Raw genomic sequence first — 10158 nt, 5'->3', positions numbered from 1 at the left:
ATGATGTGATTGGAGAGGGAGGCAAGGGCCCAATCATATAGTTGCTTGAAGTCATATAAGGAAGCTCAGTTTTCATTTTAAAGCAATAGAGGCCATTAAGGATTTTAAGCTGAGATGTAGCATGATCTAATTTGTTTCTAAAGCTTGCTGTAAGGTGGCAAATGGATTGGGCAAGAGTTGAAGCAAGGAGACTAATGGGCAGACTATTGGAACAATCCAGGTGAAAGATGATGAGACTTTAGTCTGGGGTAATAACAATGGTAATGAAGATACTTGAACAGATTTATGATATCAAAGAAGTATAAGACAAATGCTATCACTTAAAATTAAATACTACCAGCTAGAACAAGACAACCTATGGAGTGGTAATCTGGGCTCCTTTCTCCACCTTTCATAGTAATGGTTGGTCTATTGTCTCCATTTTCTCTGCAGATGAGTTTCTGTGCATCCACCAAACTTTAGCCCTCGCATGGTTTTGATCTACTGTGGTCTAGCCTCTATAGTACCTTTTCATTCAAGCATCCACCACCTGCTAATTGCCTTGGTCTCTCAGCGTCTCAATTCCATATTCCTGAGAGAGGGAATCTGATTGGTCTAGTTTGCTTCAGGTTACACTCTCTTCTAGGGAATATGGGAAGAACAAATTCACTAAAGATGGGATTCAAGTGAGGAGACAATGATTGGCACATCTACTGAAGATGGCAGGTTTTGTTTTTTTTTTTTAACTCTGTGCTAATTTGAAAAAATTTTGTGTGGGGCTTCCCTGGTGGTGCAGTGGTTGAGAGTCCGCCTGCCGATGCAGGGGACATGGGTTCATGCCCCGGTCCGGGAAGATCCCACATGCCGCGGAGAGGCTGGGCCCTTGAGCCATGACTGCTGAGCCTGTGCGTCCGGAGCCTGTGCTCTGCAACGGGAGAGGCCACAGCAGTGAGAGGCCTGCGTACTGCAAAAAAAAAAAAAAAAATTTGTGTGTGTGCAGGTAAAATATACACAACACAAAATCTGCCATTTTAAGCATTTTATGTACAGAATTCAGTGGAATTAAGCACGCTCACAATGTTGTAGAACCATCACCAATATCCAGTTCCAGAACTTTTTCATCATCCCAAACTGAAACTCTGTACACCTTAAACAATAACTCCTTTCTCTGCTCCCCCTAGCATCTAGGAACCTCTGTTATACTTTCTGTCTCTGTGAATTTGCCCACCTTCGTTACCTCATGTAAGTGGAATCATACAGATTTGTCCTTTTGTGACTGGCTTATTTCATGTAGCATAAGGTCTTCAAGTTCATCTATGTTGCAGCATGTATCAGAATTTCATCCTTTTTTAAGGCTGAATAATATTCCACAGTGTGTATATACCACATTTTGTTTATCCATTCATCTGTTAATGGAAATTTGGGTTGTCTCCACTTTTTGGCTATTGTGAATAATGCTGCTATGAACATGGGTGTACACATATCTGTTAGAGTCTTTGCTTTCAATACTTTTGGGTATACACCTAAAAAAGGAATTTTTTTCTTTTTGCTGGATCATATGATAATTAACCTGAACTTTTTGAGGAACTGCCAAACTGTTTTCCACAGTGGCTACACCATTTTTAATTCTCGCCATCATTCAGCACTTCAGACCACTGCAAATTCCAGGAGTCAACTCAGTCTATCAGATCACCAATGCAACAACCCAAAATAAATAAATATTTTTAAAAGTAAATAAATAAGTAAAATAAAAGTGAGATACAGATAAGTCTTAAATAAGCAGCGTTCACAACATAATGTCATAATGTCATTAAAGAGGTATGTGCAGGGACTTCCCTGGTGGTTAAGACTTTGCCTTCCAATGCAGTGGGTGCAGGTTTGACCCCTGGTCAGGGAGCTAAGATCCCACATGCCTTGTGACCAAAAAGCCAAAACATAAAACAGAAACAATATTGTAACAAATTCAATAAAGACTTTAAAAATGGTCCACACCCCAAAAAAAAAAAAAATCTTAAAAAAAAAAAAGGGCATATGCAAAGTGCTTTTGGAAGCACAGAGGATAGAGTAATGCTGGCAGAGCCAGAGAGGAAGTGACATTTGAGCTGTGTTAAAAGATGAAATGGAATTTTCCCAGCAAAGAAGAAAAAAAACAGTTATACCATGCATAAGTAAAGACATGGCATTTTCAGAATCTGTTATCTAGTTAAACTTTCTCCTGTAGGTCTTAGAAGCAAACAGCAGAAAATTACCTTTTATTATTCGGGTCCATGGTTGATACCTGTGATGGTAACGTGGAAGATAGTTTGGAAGAGGGAGATTCTTAAATCCTGGAGATCTGCAATGATATTGTGGTTGCCTAGGCAAGAGGCACAAAGAATCTGTTGAGGTATGGAAGAAAACAAAGAGCTATGAAAGAAGTTGCCTATCAACTGCAGCAGTGAAAGAGGGGGAGTACTTGAAGACAACTTTCAAGTTTCTGGCTTCGGCAACTGGGTGGATGGTACTGCCATTCTCCAAGCTAAAGAACGTAAGAGAAGCAAGTCTGTGAGCATGAAGAGAATACACCCATTTCTTTTTTTTTTAATACCCATTTATTTTATTTTTCTGCCTACATCTCTGGAAAAGAGGATTTCCCTGCAAGTATTACAGATAGTTTAAAAGACTGACTTCTATCTGTAACATAAAATTTTAATTTTGCTCCTCTTAAAAAAATTTTAAACTGTTGCATGATATTCCACTGTATGGATGTAATAATTTCATGACTTATTTCAGAAGTTTGTTATTTATTGTTATCATACTATTGTTTATAGATAATTTTGAATTTTAAAAATTTATTGCTTTCCACATTTTCAGGAATAGGCAGGTACCATTAATACAGTTTTTAAAAAGTTAGAGAAAAAGCAATGATATTGGAGTTTTGACTAAGGGTACTAGAATGTTGTCATTGAACAGAAAAAGGGAACTCAGAAGGATGAACTTTTTCTTGGGACAGACTTGGGGGTGCTGAATGAGGAGCCAGTGTTTCTAGTCTGGAACAGGTTAAGACATAAGACTAGAATTCAGGAGAGAAATGAAATATGAAGATTTGGGGTCATTCACAGAGGGAGAGTTGAAATTACACAAAGAAGAGAGGGTAGAGGGAAAGAAGAGAGGGTAAAGGAAAAGGAACTGAGAACACACACACAAACACAACACACAGAAAACATGAGGGTTTGTTGCTAGATTGAGTTCATATTCTAGTTCCATAAATTACTATCTGTTCCAAAAATTACTAGCTAAGAGTCTTCTGGACAACTCACTTAATGTTTTTGAACCTCAATTCTCTCTTTAGTAAAATGGGTGTAAATAATACCATTTACCTAGAGTGCTGTAAAAATAGAGAAAAAATGTAGGAAAAGTATTTTATTAATTATTTTTGTTGTACAACGAATTATCCCAAAATTTAACTGTTGAAAACAACAGTAATTTATTATTTCACAGTTTCTAGGGGTCAGAAATATGGAAGTGAGTTGCTTAGCTGGCTCAGGGTCTCTTATGAAGTTGAGATCATGATGTCAGTGAGGGCTGTGGTCCTCTGAAAGCTGTAGGATCTGCTTCCAAGAGAGCTTATTCGTATGGCTGATAGCAGAGGGCCTCAGTTCCCAGACACGTGAACTTCTCCACGGGGCTGTTGTGTGTGCCACTTCACAATGTGGCAGCTGCTTCTCCAGAGTGACTGGTCAGAGAAAGCTGTGATGCCTTTTAGCACCTATCTCCAAAGTCAAACACCATCACTTCTGTTGTAGTCCATTCATTAGAAGCAAGTCACTAAGTCCCGTCCACACTCAAGGAGAATGGGATTAAGCTCAATCTCTTGAAGAGAGGAGTGTCAAAGATTTTGTGGATATATTTTAAAACCACAACAAATACCTGGCACACTGTTACTTCTTCTTTTTTAAAAAATAAATTTATTTATTTATTTTTGGCTGTATTGGGTCTTCGTTGCTTTGAGAGGGCTTTCTCTAGTTGCGGCTACTCTTCCTTATGGTACGCGGGTTTCTCATCGTCCTGGCTTCTCTTGTTGCAGAGCACAGGCTCTAGGCACGCGGAATTCAATAGCTGTGGTGCGTGGGCTTCAGTACTTGTGGCTCATGGGCTCTAGAGCGCGGGCTCAGTAGTTGTGGTGCACAGGCTTAGTTGCTCCGCTGCATGTGGGATCTTCCTGGGCCAGGGATCGAACCCATGTCCCCTGCATTGGCAGGCAGATTCTTAACCACTGCACCACCAGGGAAGCCCACTGTTACTTCTTGAGATTTGATCCTGAATCCTCTTTTCCTCTCTATCAGTCTTGATTTTCTTACAAAACCCATCTTCCCTTAGCTTTCCCTTTTTTCGTAAGTGACACTACCATTCACTCAGTTACGAAAAGCCTGAGTCATTCTTTTTGTTTTCTTTATTACTATTATAATTTTTTGGCTGTGTCGGGTCTTAGTTGCAGCACTCGGGGTCTTCGTTGTGGCGCACGGGCTCTCTAGTTGTAGCGTGCGGGTTTTCTCTCTCTAGTTGTGGCACGCGGGCTCCAGGGCGTTCAAGCCCAGTAGGTGGGGCACGCGGGCTTAGTTACCCCACTGCATGTGGGATCTTAGTTCCCTGACCAGGGCTCGAACCCACATCCCCTGCATTGGAAAGCAGATTGTTTACCACTGCACCACCAGGGAAGTCCCCTGAGTCATTCTTGATTCTTTTCTTTCTCTGACCTTGTATATCCCAAGAAATCTATCTGCAGGTATTGTTGGTTCTACTTCTAAGGTAATGAATATATGAAAGTTGGGGAATTGAGGTGGTAGGGACCCACTGGAGAGATGGGGAAGCAGAGGTTTGGTATGGTTCTCCTGCCTTCCTAAGGCAGCTTTTCAAGTGTACAGGTCTCTGTTAAGTGTTAAGTATGGAGGGTTGGTGAGATTGCTTCCTAGCATTCATAGCAGCCACCCCTTTTTTCCAGGTTTATTGAGATGTACCTGACATATAACGTTGTGTAAGTTGATACATTGTGATGATTTGATACACGTATGTATTGCAAGATGCTTACCACAATAGGGTTAGTTAACACATCCTTCACTTCACATAATTATCATTTTGTTGTTGTTGTTAAAGTGAGAACATGTAAGATTTACTCTCTCAGCCACATTCAAGTATACAATACAGTACTGTTAGACAGTACATGTTAGACAGTACATTAGATCCCCAGAAATTATTCCTCTTATAACTGGAAGTTTGTACCCTTTGACCACCTTCACTCATTTCCTCTGCCACCCAGCCCCTGGCAGCCACCAATCTACTCTCTATTTCTGTGAGCTCAGCTTTTTTAGATTTCACATGTAAGTGAGATCATACAGTATTTGTCTCTCTGTCTGAACTTTTCACTTAGCATAATGCCCTCAAGGTCCATCTATGTTGTTGCAAATTGCAGCATTTTCTTCTCTTTCTATAGCTGAATAATATTCCATTTTGTGTGTATATATAAATATAATATATATATATATATATAATATATCACATTTTCTTTATCCATTCTTCCATCAGTGGATATTTAGGTTGTTTCCATGTCTTGGCTGTTGTGAATAATGCTGCAATGAACATGCAAGTGCAGATACAAGATAGTGATTTCATTTCCTTTGGATGAATACCCAGAAGTAGGATTGCTGGATCATACGGTAGTTCTATTTTTAATTTTTTGAAGAACCTCCATACCATTTTCTATAGTGGCTGTACCAATTTACATTTCCACCAATACTGCACTTGGGTTCCCTTTTCACCACATCTTTGCCAATACTTGTTATTTCTTTTCTTTTTGAAGAGGTGTGTAAGAGGTGTGAGGTGACATCTCATTATGGTTTTGATTTGCATTTTTCTGATATTAGTGATGGTGAGCATTTTTTCCTGTATTTGTTAGCCATTGGTATGTCTTCTTTGGTAAAATATCTATTCATGTTCTCTGCCCATTTTTAAATTGGATCTTTTGGGTCTTTGCTACTGAGTTTTACATGTTCCTTATGTATTTTAAGTATTCAGTATTAACCCCTTATTTAATGTGTGGTTTGCAAATATTTTCTCCCGTTCTGTAAGTTGCCTCTTCATTTTGTTGATTGTTTCTTTTGCTGTGCAGAAGCTTTTTGTTTGATGTAGTCCCTCTACAAATATAGTGTCATTTGTTTATTTTTGCTTTTGTTGCTTGTGCTTTTGATGTCATATCCAAAACATTATTGCCAAGACCACCGTCAAGGAGATTTTTCCCTATGTTTTCTTCTAGGAGTTTTAAGGTTTCAGGTCTTACATTTTAGTCTTTATTCCATGTTGAGTTAATTTTTGTGACTGGTGTGAGATAGGAGTCCAAATTCATTCTTTTGCATGTGAATATCCAGTTTTCTCAACACTGTTTACTGAAGTGACTATCCTTTCCTCATTGAGTGTTTTTGGATCCTTGTCAAATATTAGTTGACTGTACATGAGAGCCACCTTTTATTAAGCATTTACTTTGTACCTTGCACTACACTAAGTAATTTTCATGCATTATCTCATTTAATCATCACACCTCTCTAAGGAGTAGCTGTTACTATTGCTCACCTAACACGTTTGCTTAAAAACTTACTTTTACTATTATCAAGATAATGCATGTTCACACATATATTTTTTTATTCTTCTGTTAAATTATTTTCTTAGGATAATTTTCCGAAGTGGAATTACTGGGTCAAAGAATATAAAACTTTTAAATCCATCAATAACTTTTTTCTAGGCTCACTTGGAGGACTTGTTTGCTCTCTTTCTTCATAGTCAACTTTTCTATTAAAAAAGAAAAGTGGGCTCCTTCCCTTCCTGATGACCTGCCCAACCCAGAGCCTGAAAGACAGTAGATCCTTAATAAATATTTACTTTATGAGTACCAAATATATTTAGAGTATCTTATCTAAAAGCCCATCTAAGAAAAATGATTAGGGACTTCCCTGATGGTCCAGTGGCTAAGACTCTGCACTCCCAATGCAGGGGGCCCGGGGTCGATCCCTGGTCAAGGAACTAGATCCCACAAGCTGCAACTAAAGATCCCGCATGCCCCAACTAAGACCCGACACAGCCAAACAAATAAATAAATATTTTTTAAAAAAAGAAAGAAAGAAAAATGACTAGGTCTGTCTTTAATGAAGATTCAAGGATGAGGCTTCAAGGAATTGCCTGATTTTAATTGAACTCATTCATTCATTCATTCATTCATCTATAGTTTGTCTTCTCGCAAACAAGACCTTGGACTTCCCTAGTGGTCCAGTGGTTAGCACTCGGTACTTTCACTGCCATGACCCTGGGTTCAATCCCTGGTCGGGGAACTAAGATCCCGCAAGTTGCACAATACGGCAAACAACAACAACAACAAAAACCTTAAGGTGGCTTAGTAAGTTGCAAAAACAAATAGCAAGAGAAAATATATTCCATATAAGAAACGTAAAGCAAAGGGACTATAAGGGTAGGAAAATGGAGCCAAGAGTGAGGAAATCTCAAAAAGTGCATACCATGAAGTTTTATATACACTTGCTAATAAGGACAAAAAATTTTGATTTTAAGCTCCCTGGCAACCTGGAAAAAAGATGAGAATGTGATCAGCTGCAACAATATTTGCAGTGTTCATAGGCAAAAACAGTCTGGTTACTTAAGGAAATCACCACCTTTCCTGGAGATAAAACTTGACATAGCCCATCAACAGACGAATGGATAAAGAAGTTGTGGTACGTATATACAATGGAATATTACTCAGCCATAAAAAGGAATGAAATTGGGTCATTTGTTGAGACGTGGATGGATCTAGAGACTGTCATACAGAGTGAAGTAAGTCAGAAAGAGAAAAAAAAAATCGTATATTAGTGCATGTATGTGGAACCTAGAAAAATGCTACAGATGAACTGGTTTGCAGGGCAGAAGTTGAGACACAGATGTAGAGAACAAACATATGGACACCAAGGGGGGAAAGCCACGTGTGAGTGGGGATGGTGGTGTGATGAATTGGGCGATTGGGATTGACGTGTATACACTGATGTGTATAAAATTGATGACTAATAAGAACCTGCTGTATTAAAAAAAATAAAATTAAAAAATTAAAAAAAAAAACCCAAAACTTGACATAAATTTCTGCTGTGCTTTCTCTGACTGCAAATCTTGTGAACAATGTCACCTCCAACAGCATCCTCCTTATAGTAAGCATGGAGATACAGTTTGAAGGGCTGTTTCTTATAGTGCCTATAATAAAGGCTGAGAACATGACAGCCATGTATAGTTCAGTAAAGGCAAAGGATGATGATGATGATCATGATGATGCCCAGAAGATAAGCAACTCTCCTGGTTTTATTCAATCTATGCTTCTTTTATTTAAGGGATCTCTTGTGAAAGTTCTTAATCTAAGGTTCATGGACAACATTTAGAGTATTTAAATTCTCTGAAATTGTATGCAAAAATATTGTGTCACTTTGAGGGATTATGACATGTCAAGGTAGATTCGGCAGTTGCAACAAATGTACCGCTATGATGGGGAATGTTGACAATGGGGGAGGCTATGCATGTGTGGGGCAGGGAGTATATGGGAAATCTCTGTATCTTAGTCTCAATTTTACTGTGAACCTAAAACTGCTCTTAAGAGATAAAGTCTTGGGCTTCCCTGGTGGCGCAGCCGGTGCAGGGGACACGGACTCGTGCCCCGGTCCGGGAAGATCCCACATGCCGCGGAACGGCTGGGCCCGTGAGCCATGGCTGCTGAGCCTGCGCGTCCGGAGCCTGTGCTCCGCAACGGGAGAGGCCACAACAGTGAGAGGCCCGCGTACCGCAAAAAAAAAAAAAAAAAAAAGGTAAAATCTTAAGAAAAAAATTATGTCCAGGAGTAAATGCATTTTCCTAGGAAAAAGTTTAGAGCAGTAGTTCTTAAGCTTAACTGCACATTAGAGCCACCTAGGGAGCTTTAAAACTATAATGGTGGGAACTTTGGGTATCCTGATTTGGTCTTGAGGAGCCTGCACATGGCTATGTTTTAAAAGCTCACCAGGTGATTCTAATGTGCAAGGTTGCTGTGAATGCAAAACACCTAAAGATTTTGTGAAAATGCAGATACTGATTCAGTATATCTGGGATTAGGTCTGAAATTCTGCATTTCTTTTTTTTTAACTCATTTTATTGAAGTATAGTTGATTTACAATGATTCTGCATTTCTAAAAAGCTTCTACTGCTGCTGATCTTCAGAACATACTTTCGGTAGTAAGGCTCTAGAGCAGTAATATTCAAAGTGTGATCTGGGGATGCTTAAGGTGGAGGGAATGGCTTATTTGCATAACAAAACCAAGATATTATTTGCCTTTCTCACTACGTTGGCATTTGCACTAACGGTGCCAAAACAGTGGTGAGTAAAGCTGCTGGTGCCTTAGCACAAATCGAGGTGGGTAGCGCCAACCGTATTCGTACTCATTGTATTCTTTACTGCCATCTGCTTGCAATTTTTTAAAAAAGTGCAGTTTTACTTAAGAATAAATGACGATGCAGTAAAAATTATGAATTTTATTAAATCTTGACCCCTCGGTACATGTGTCTTTATTTTGTATGACAAAATGGGAAGTGTGCATGAGGCACTTTTGTGCTGCATGTGTAAGAAGGATCGATGGCTGTCTTGAGGAAAAACATTTATGTGATTCATTGAGTTGTGATCTGAGCTGGCTGCTTTTCTCATTGACTATCAGTTTTACTTGGAAGAATGACTAACAGACAAACTCTGGCTATTCAGACTTGTGAATTTGGCTGAAATTTTCTGAAAAATGAACAAAGTGAGCCTGCGTGTCAAGGAAAATAACTGATGGGCTTCCTTGCCATTGATATAATTTGAGTTTTCAAACAAAAATTAGGATTTTGGGAAACTTGTTTTTACCACCATGAGCTCAACAGCTTCCCAATACTTTAAAGACTTTTCTGATGATGATAAATGTTTTTTAAAATATTGTACAATAAAATATGTCAAGAGTTGGAAGATCTGCATAGCTCAGTGAACCAATATTTTCAAATGACCAGTGCATATTAAATCATGCATGGTTAAAAGATCCATTCAATGAGCAAGAAAGACCAATGGATTTTAATGAAACAGAGAACAAAAAGTTCATTGATATGGTTTCAGATTCTACACTG

This window comes from Tursiops truncatus, chromosome 20, assembly GCF_011762595.2.
Source record: "Tursiops truncatus isolate mTurTru1 chromosome 20, mTurTru1.mat.Y, whole genome shotgun sequence".
In the NCBI taxonomy this organism is placed as follows: domain Eukaryota; kingdom Metazoa; phylum Chordata; class Mammalia; order Artiodactyla; family Delphinidae; genus Tursiops; species Tursiops truncatus.
Note: the sequence above shows the minus strand (reverse complement) of the source record.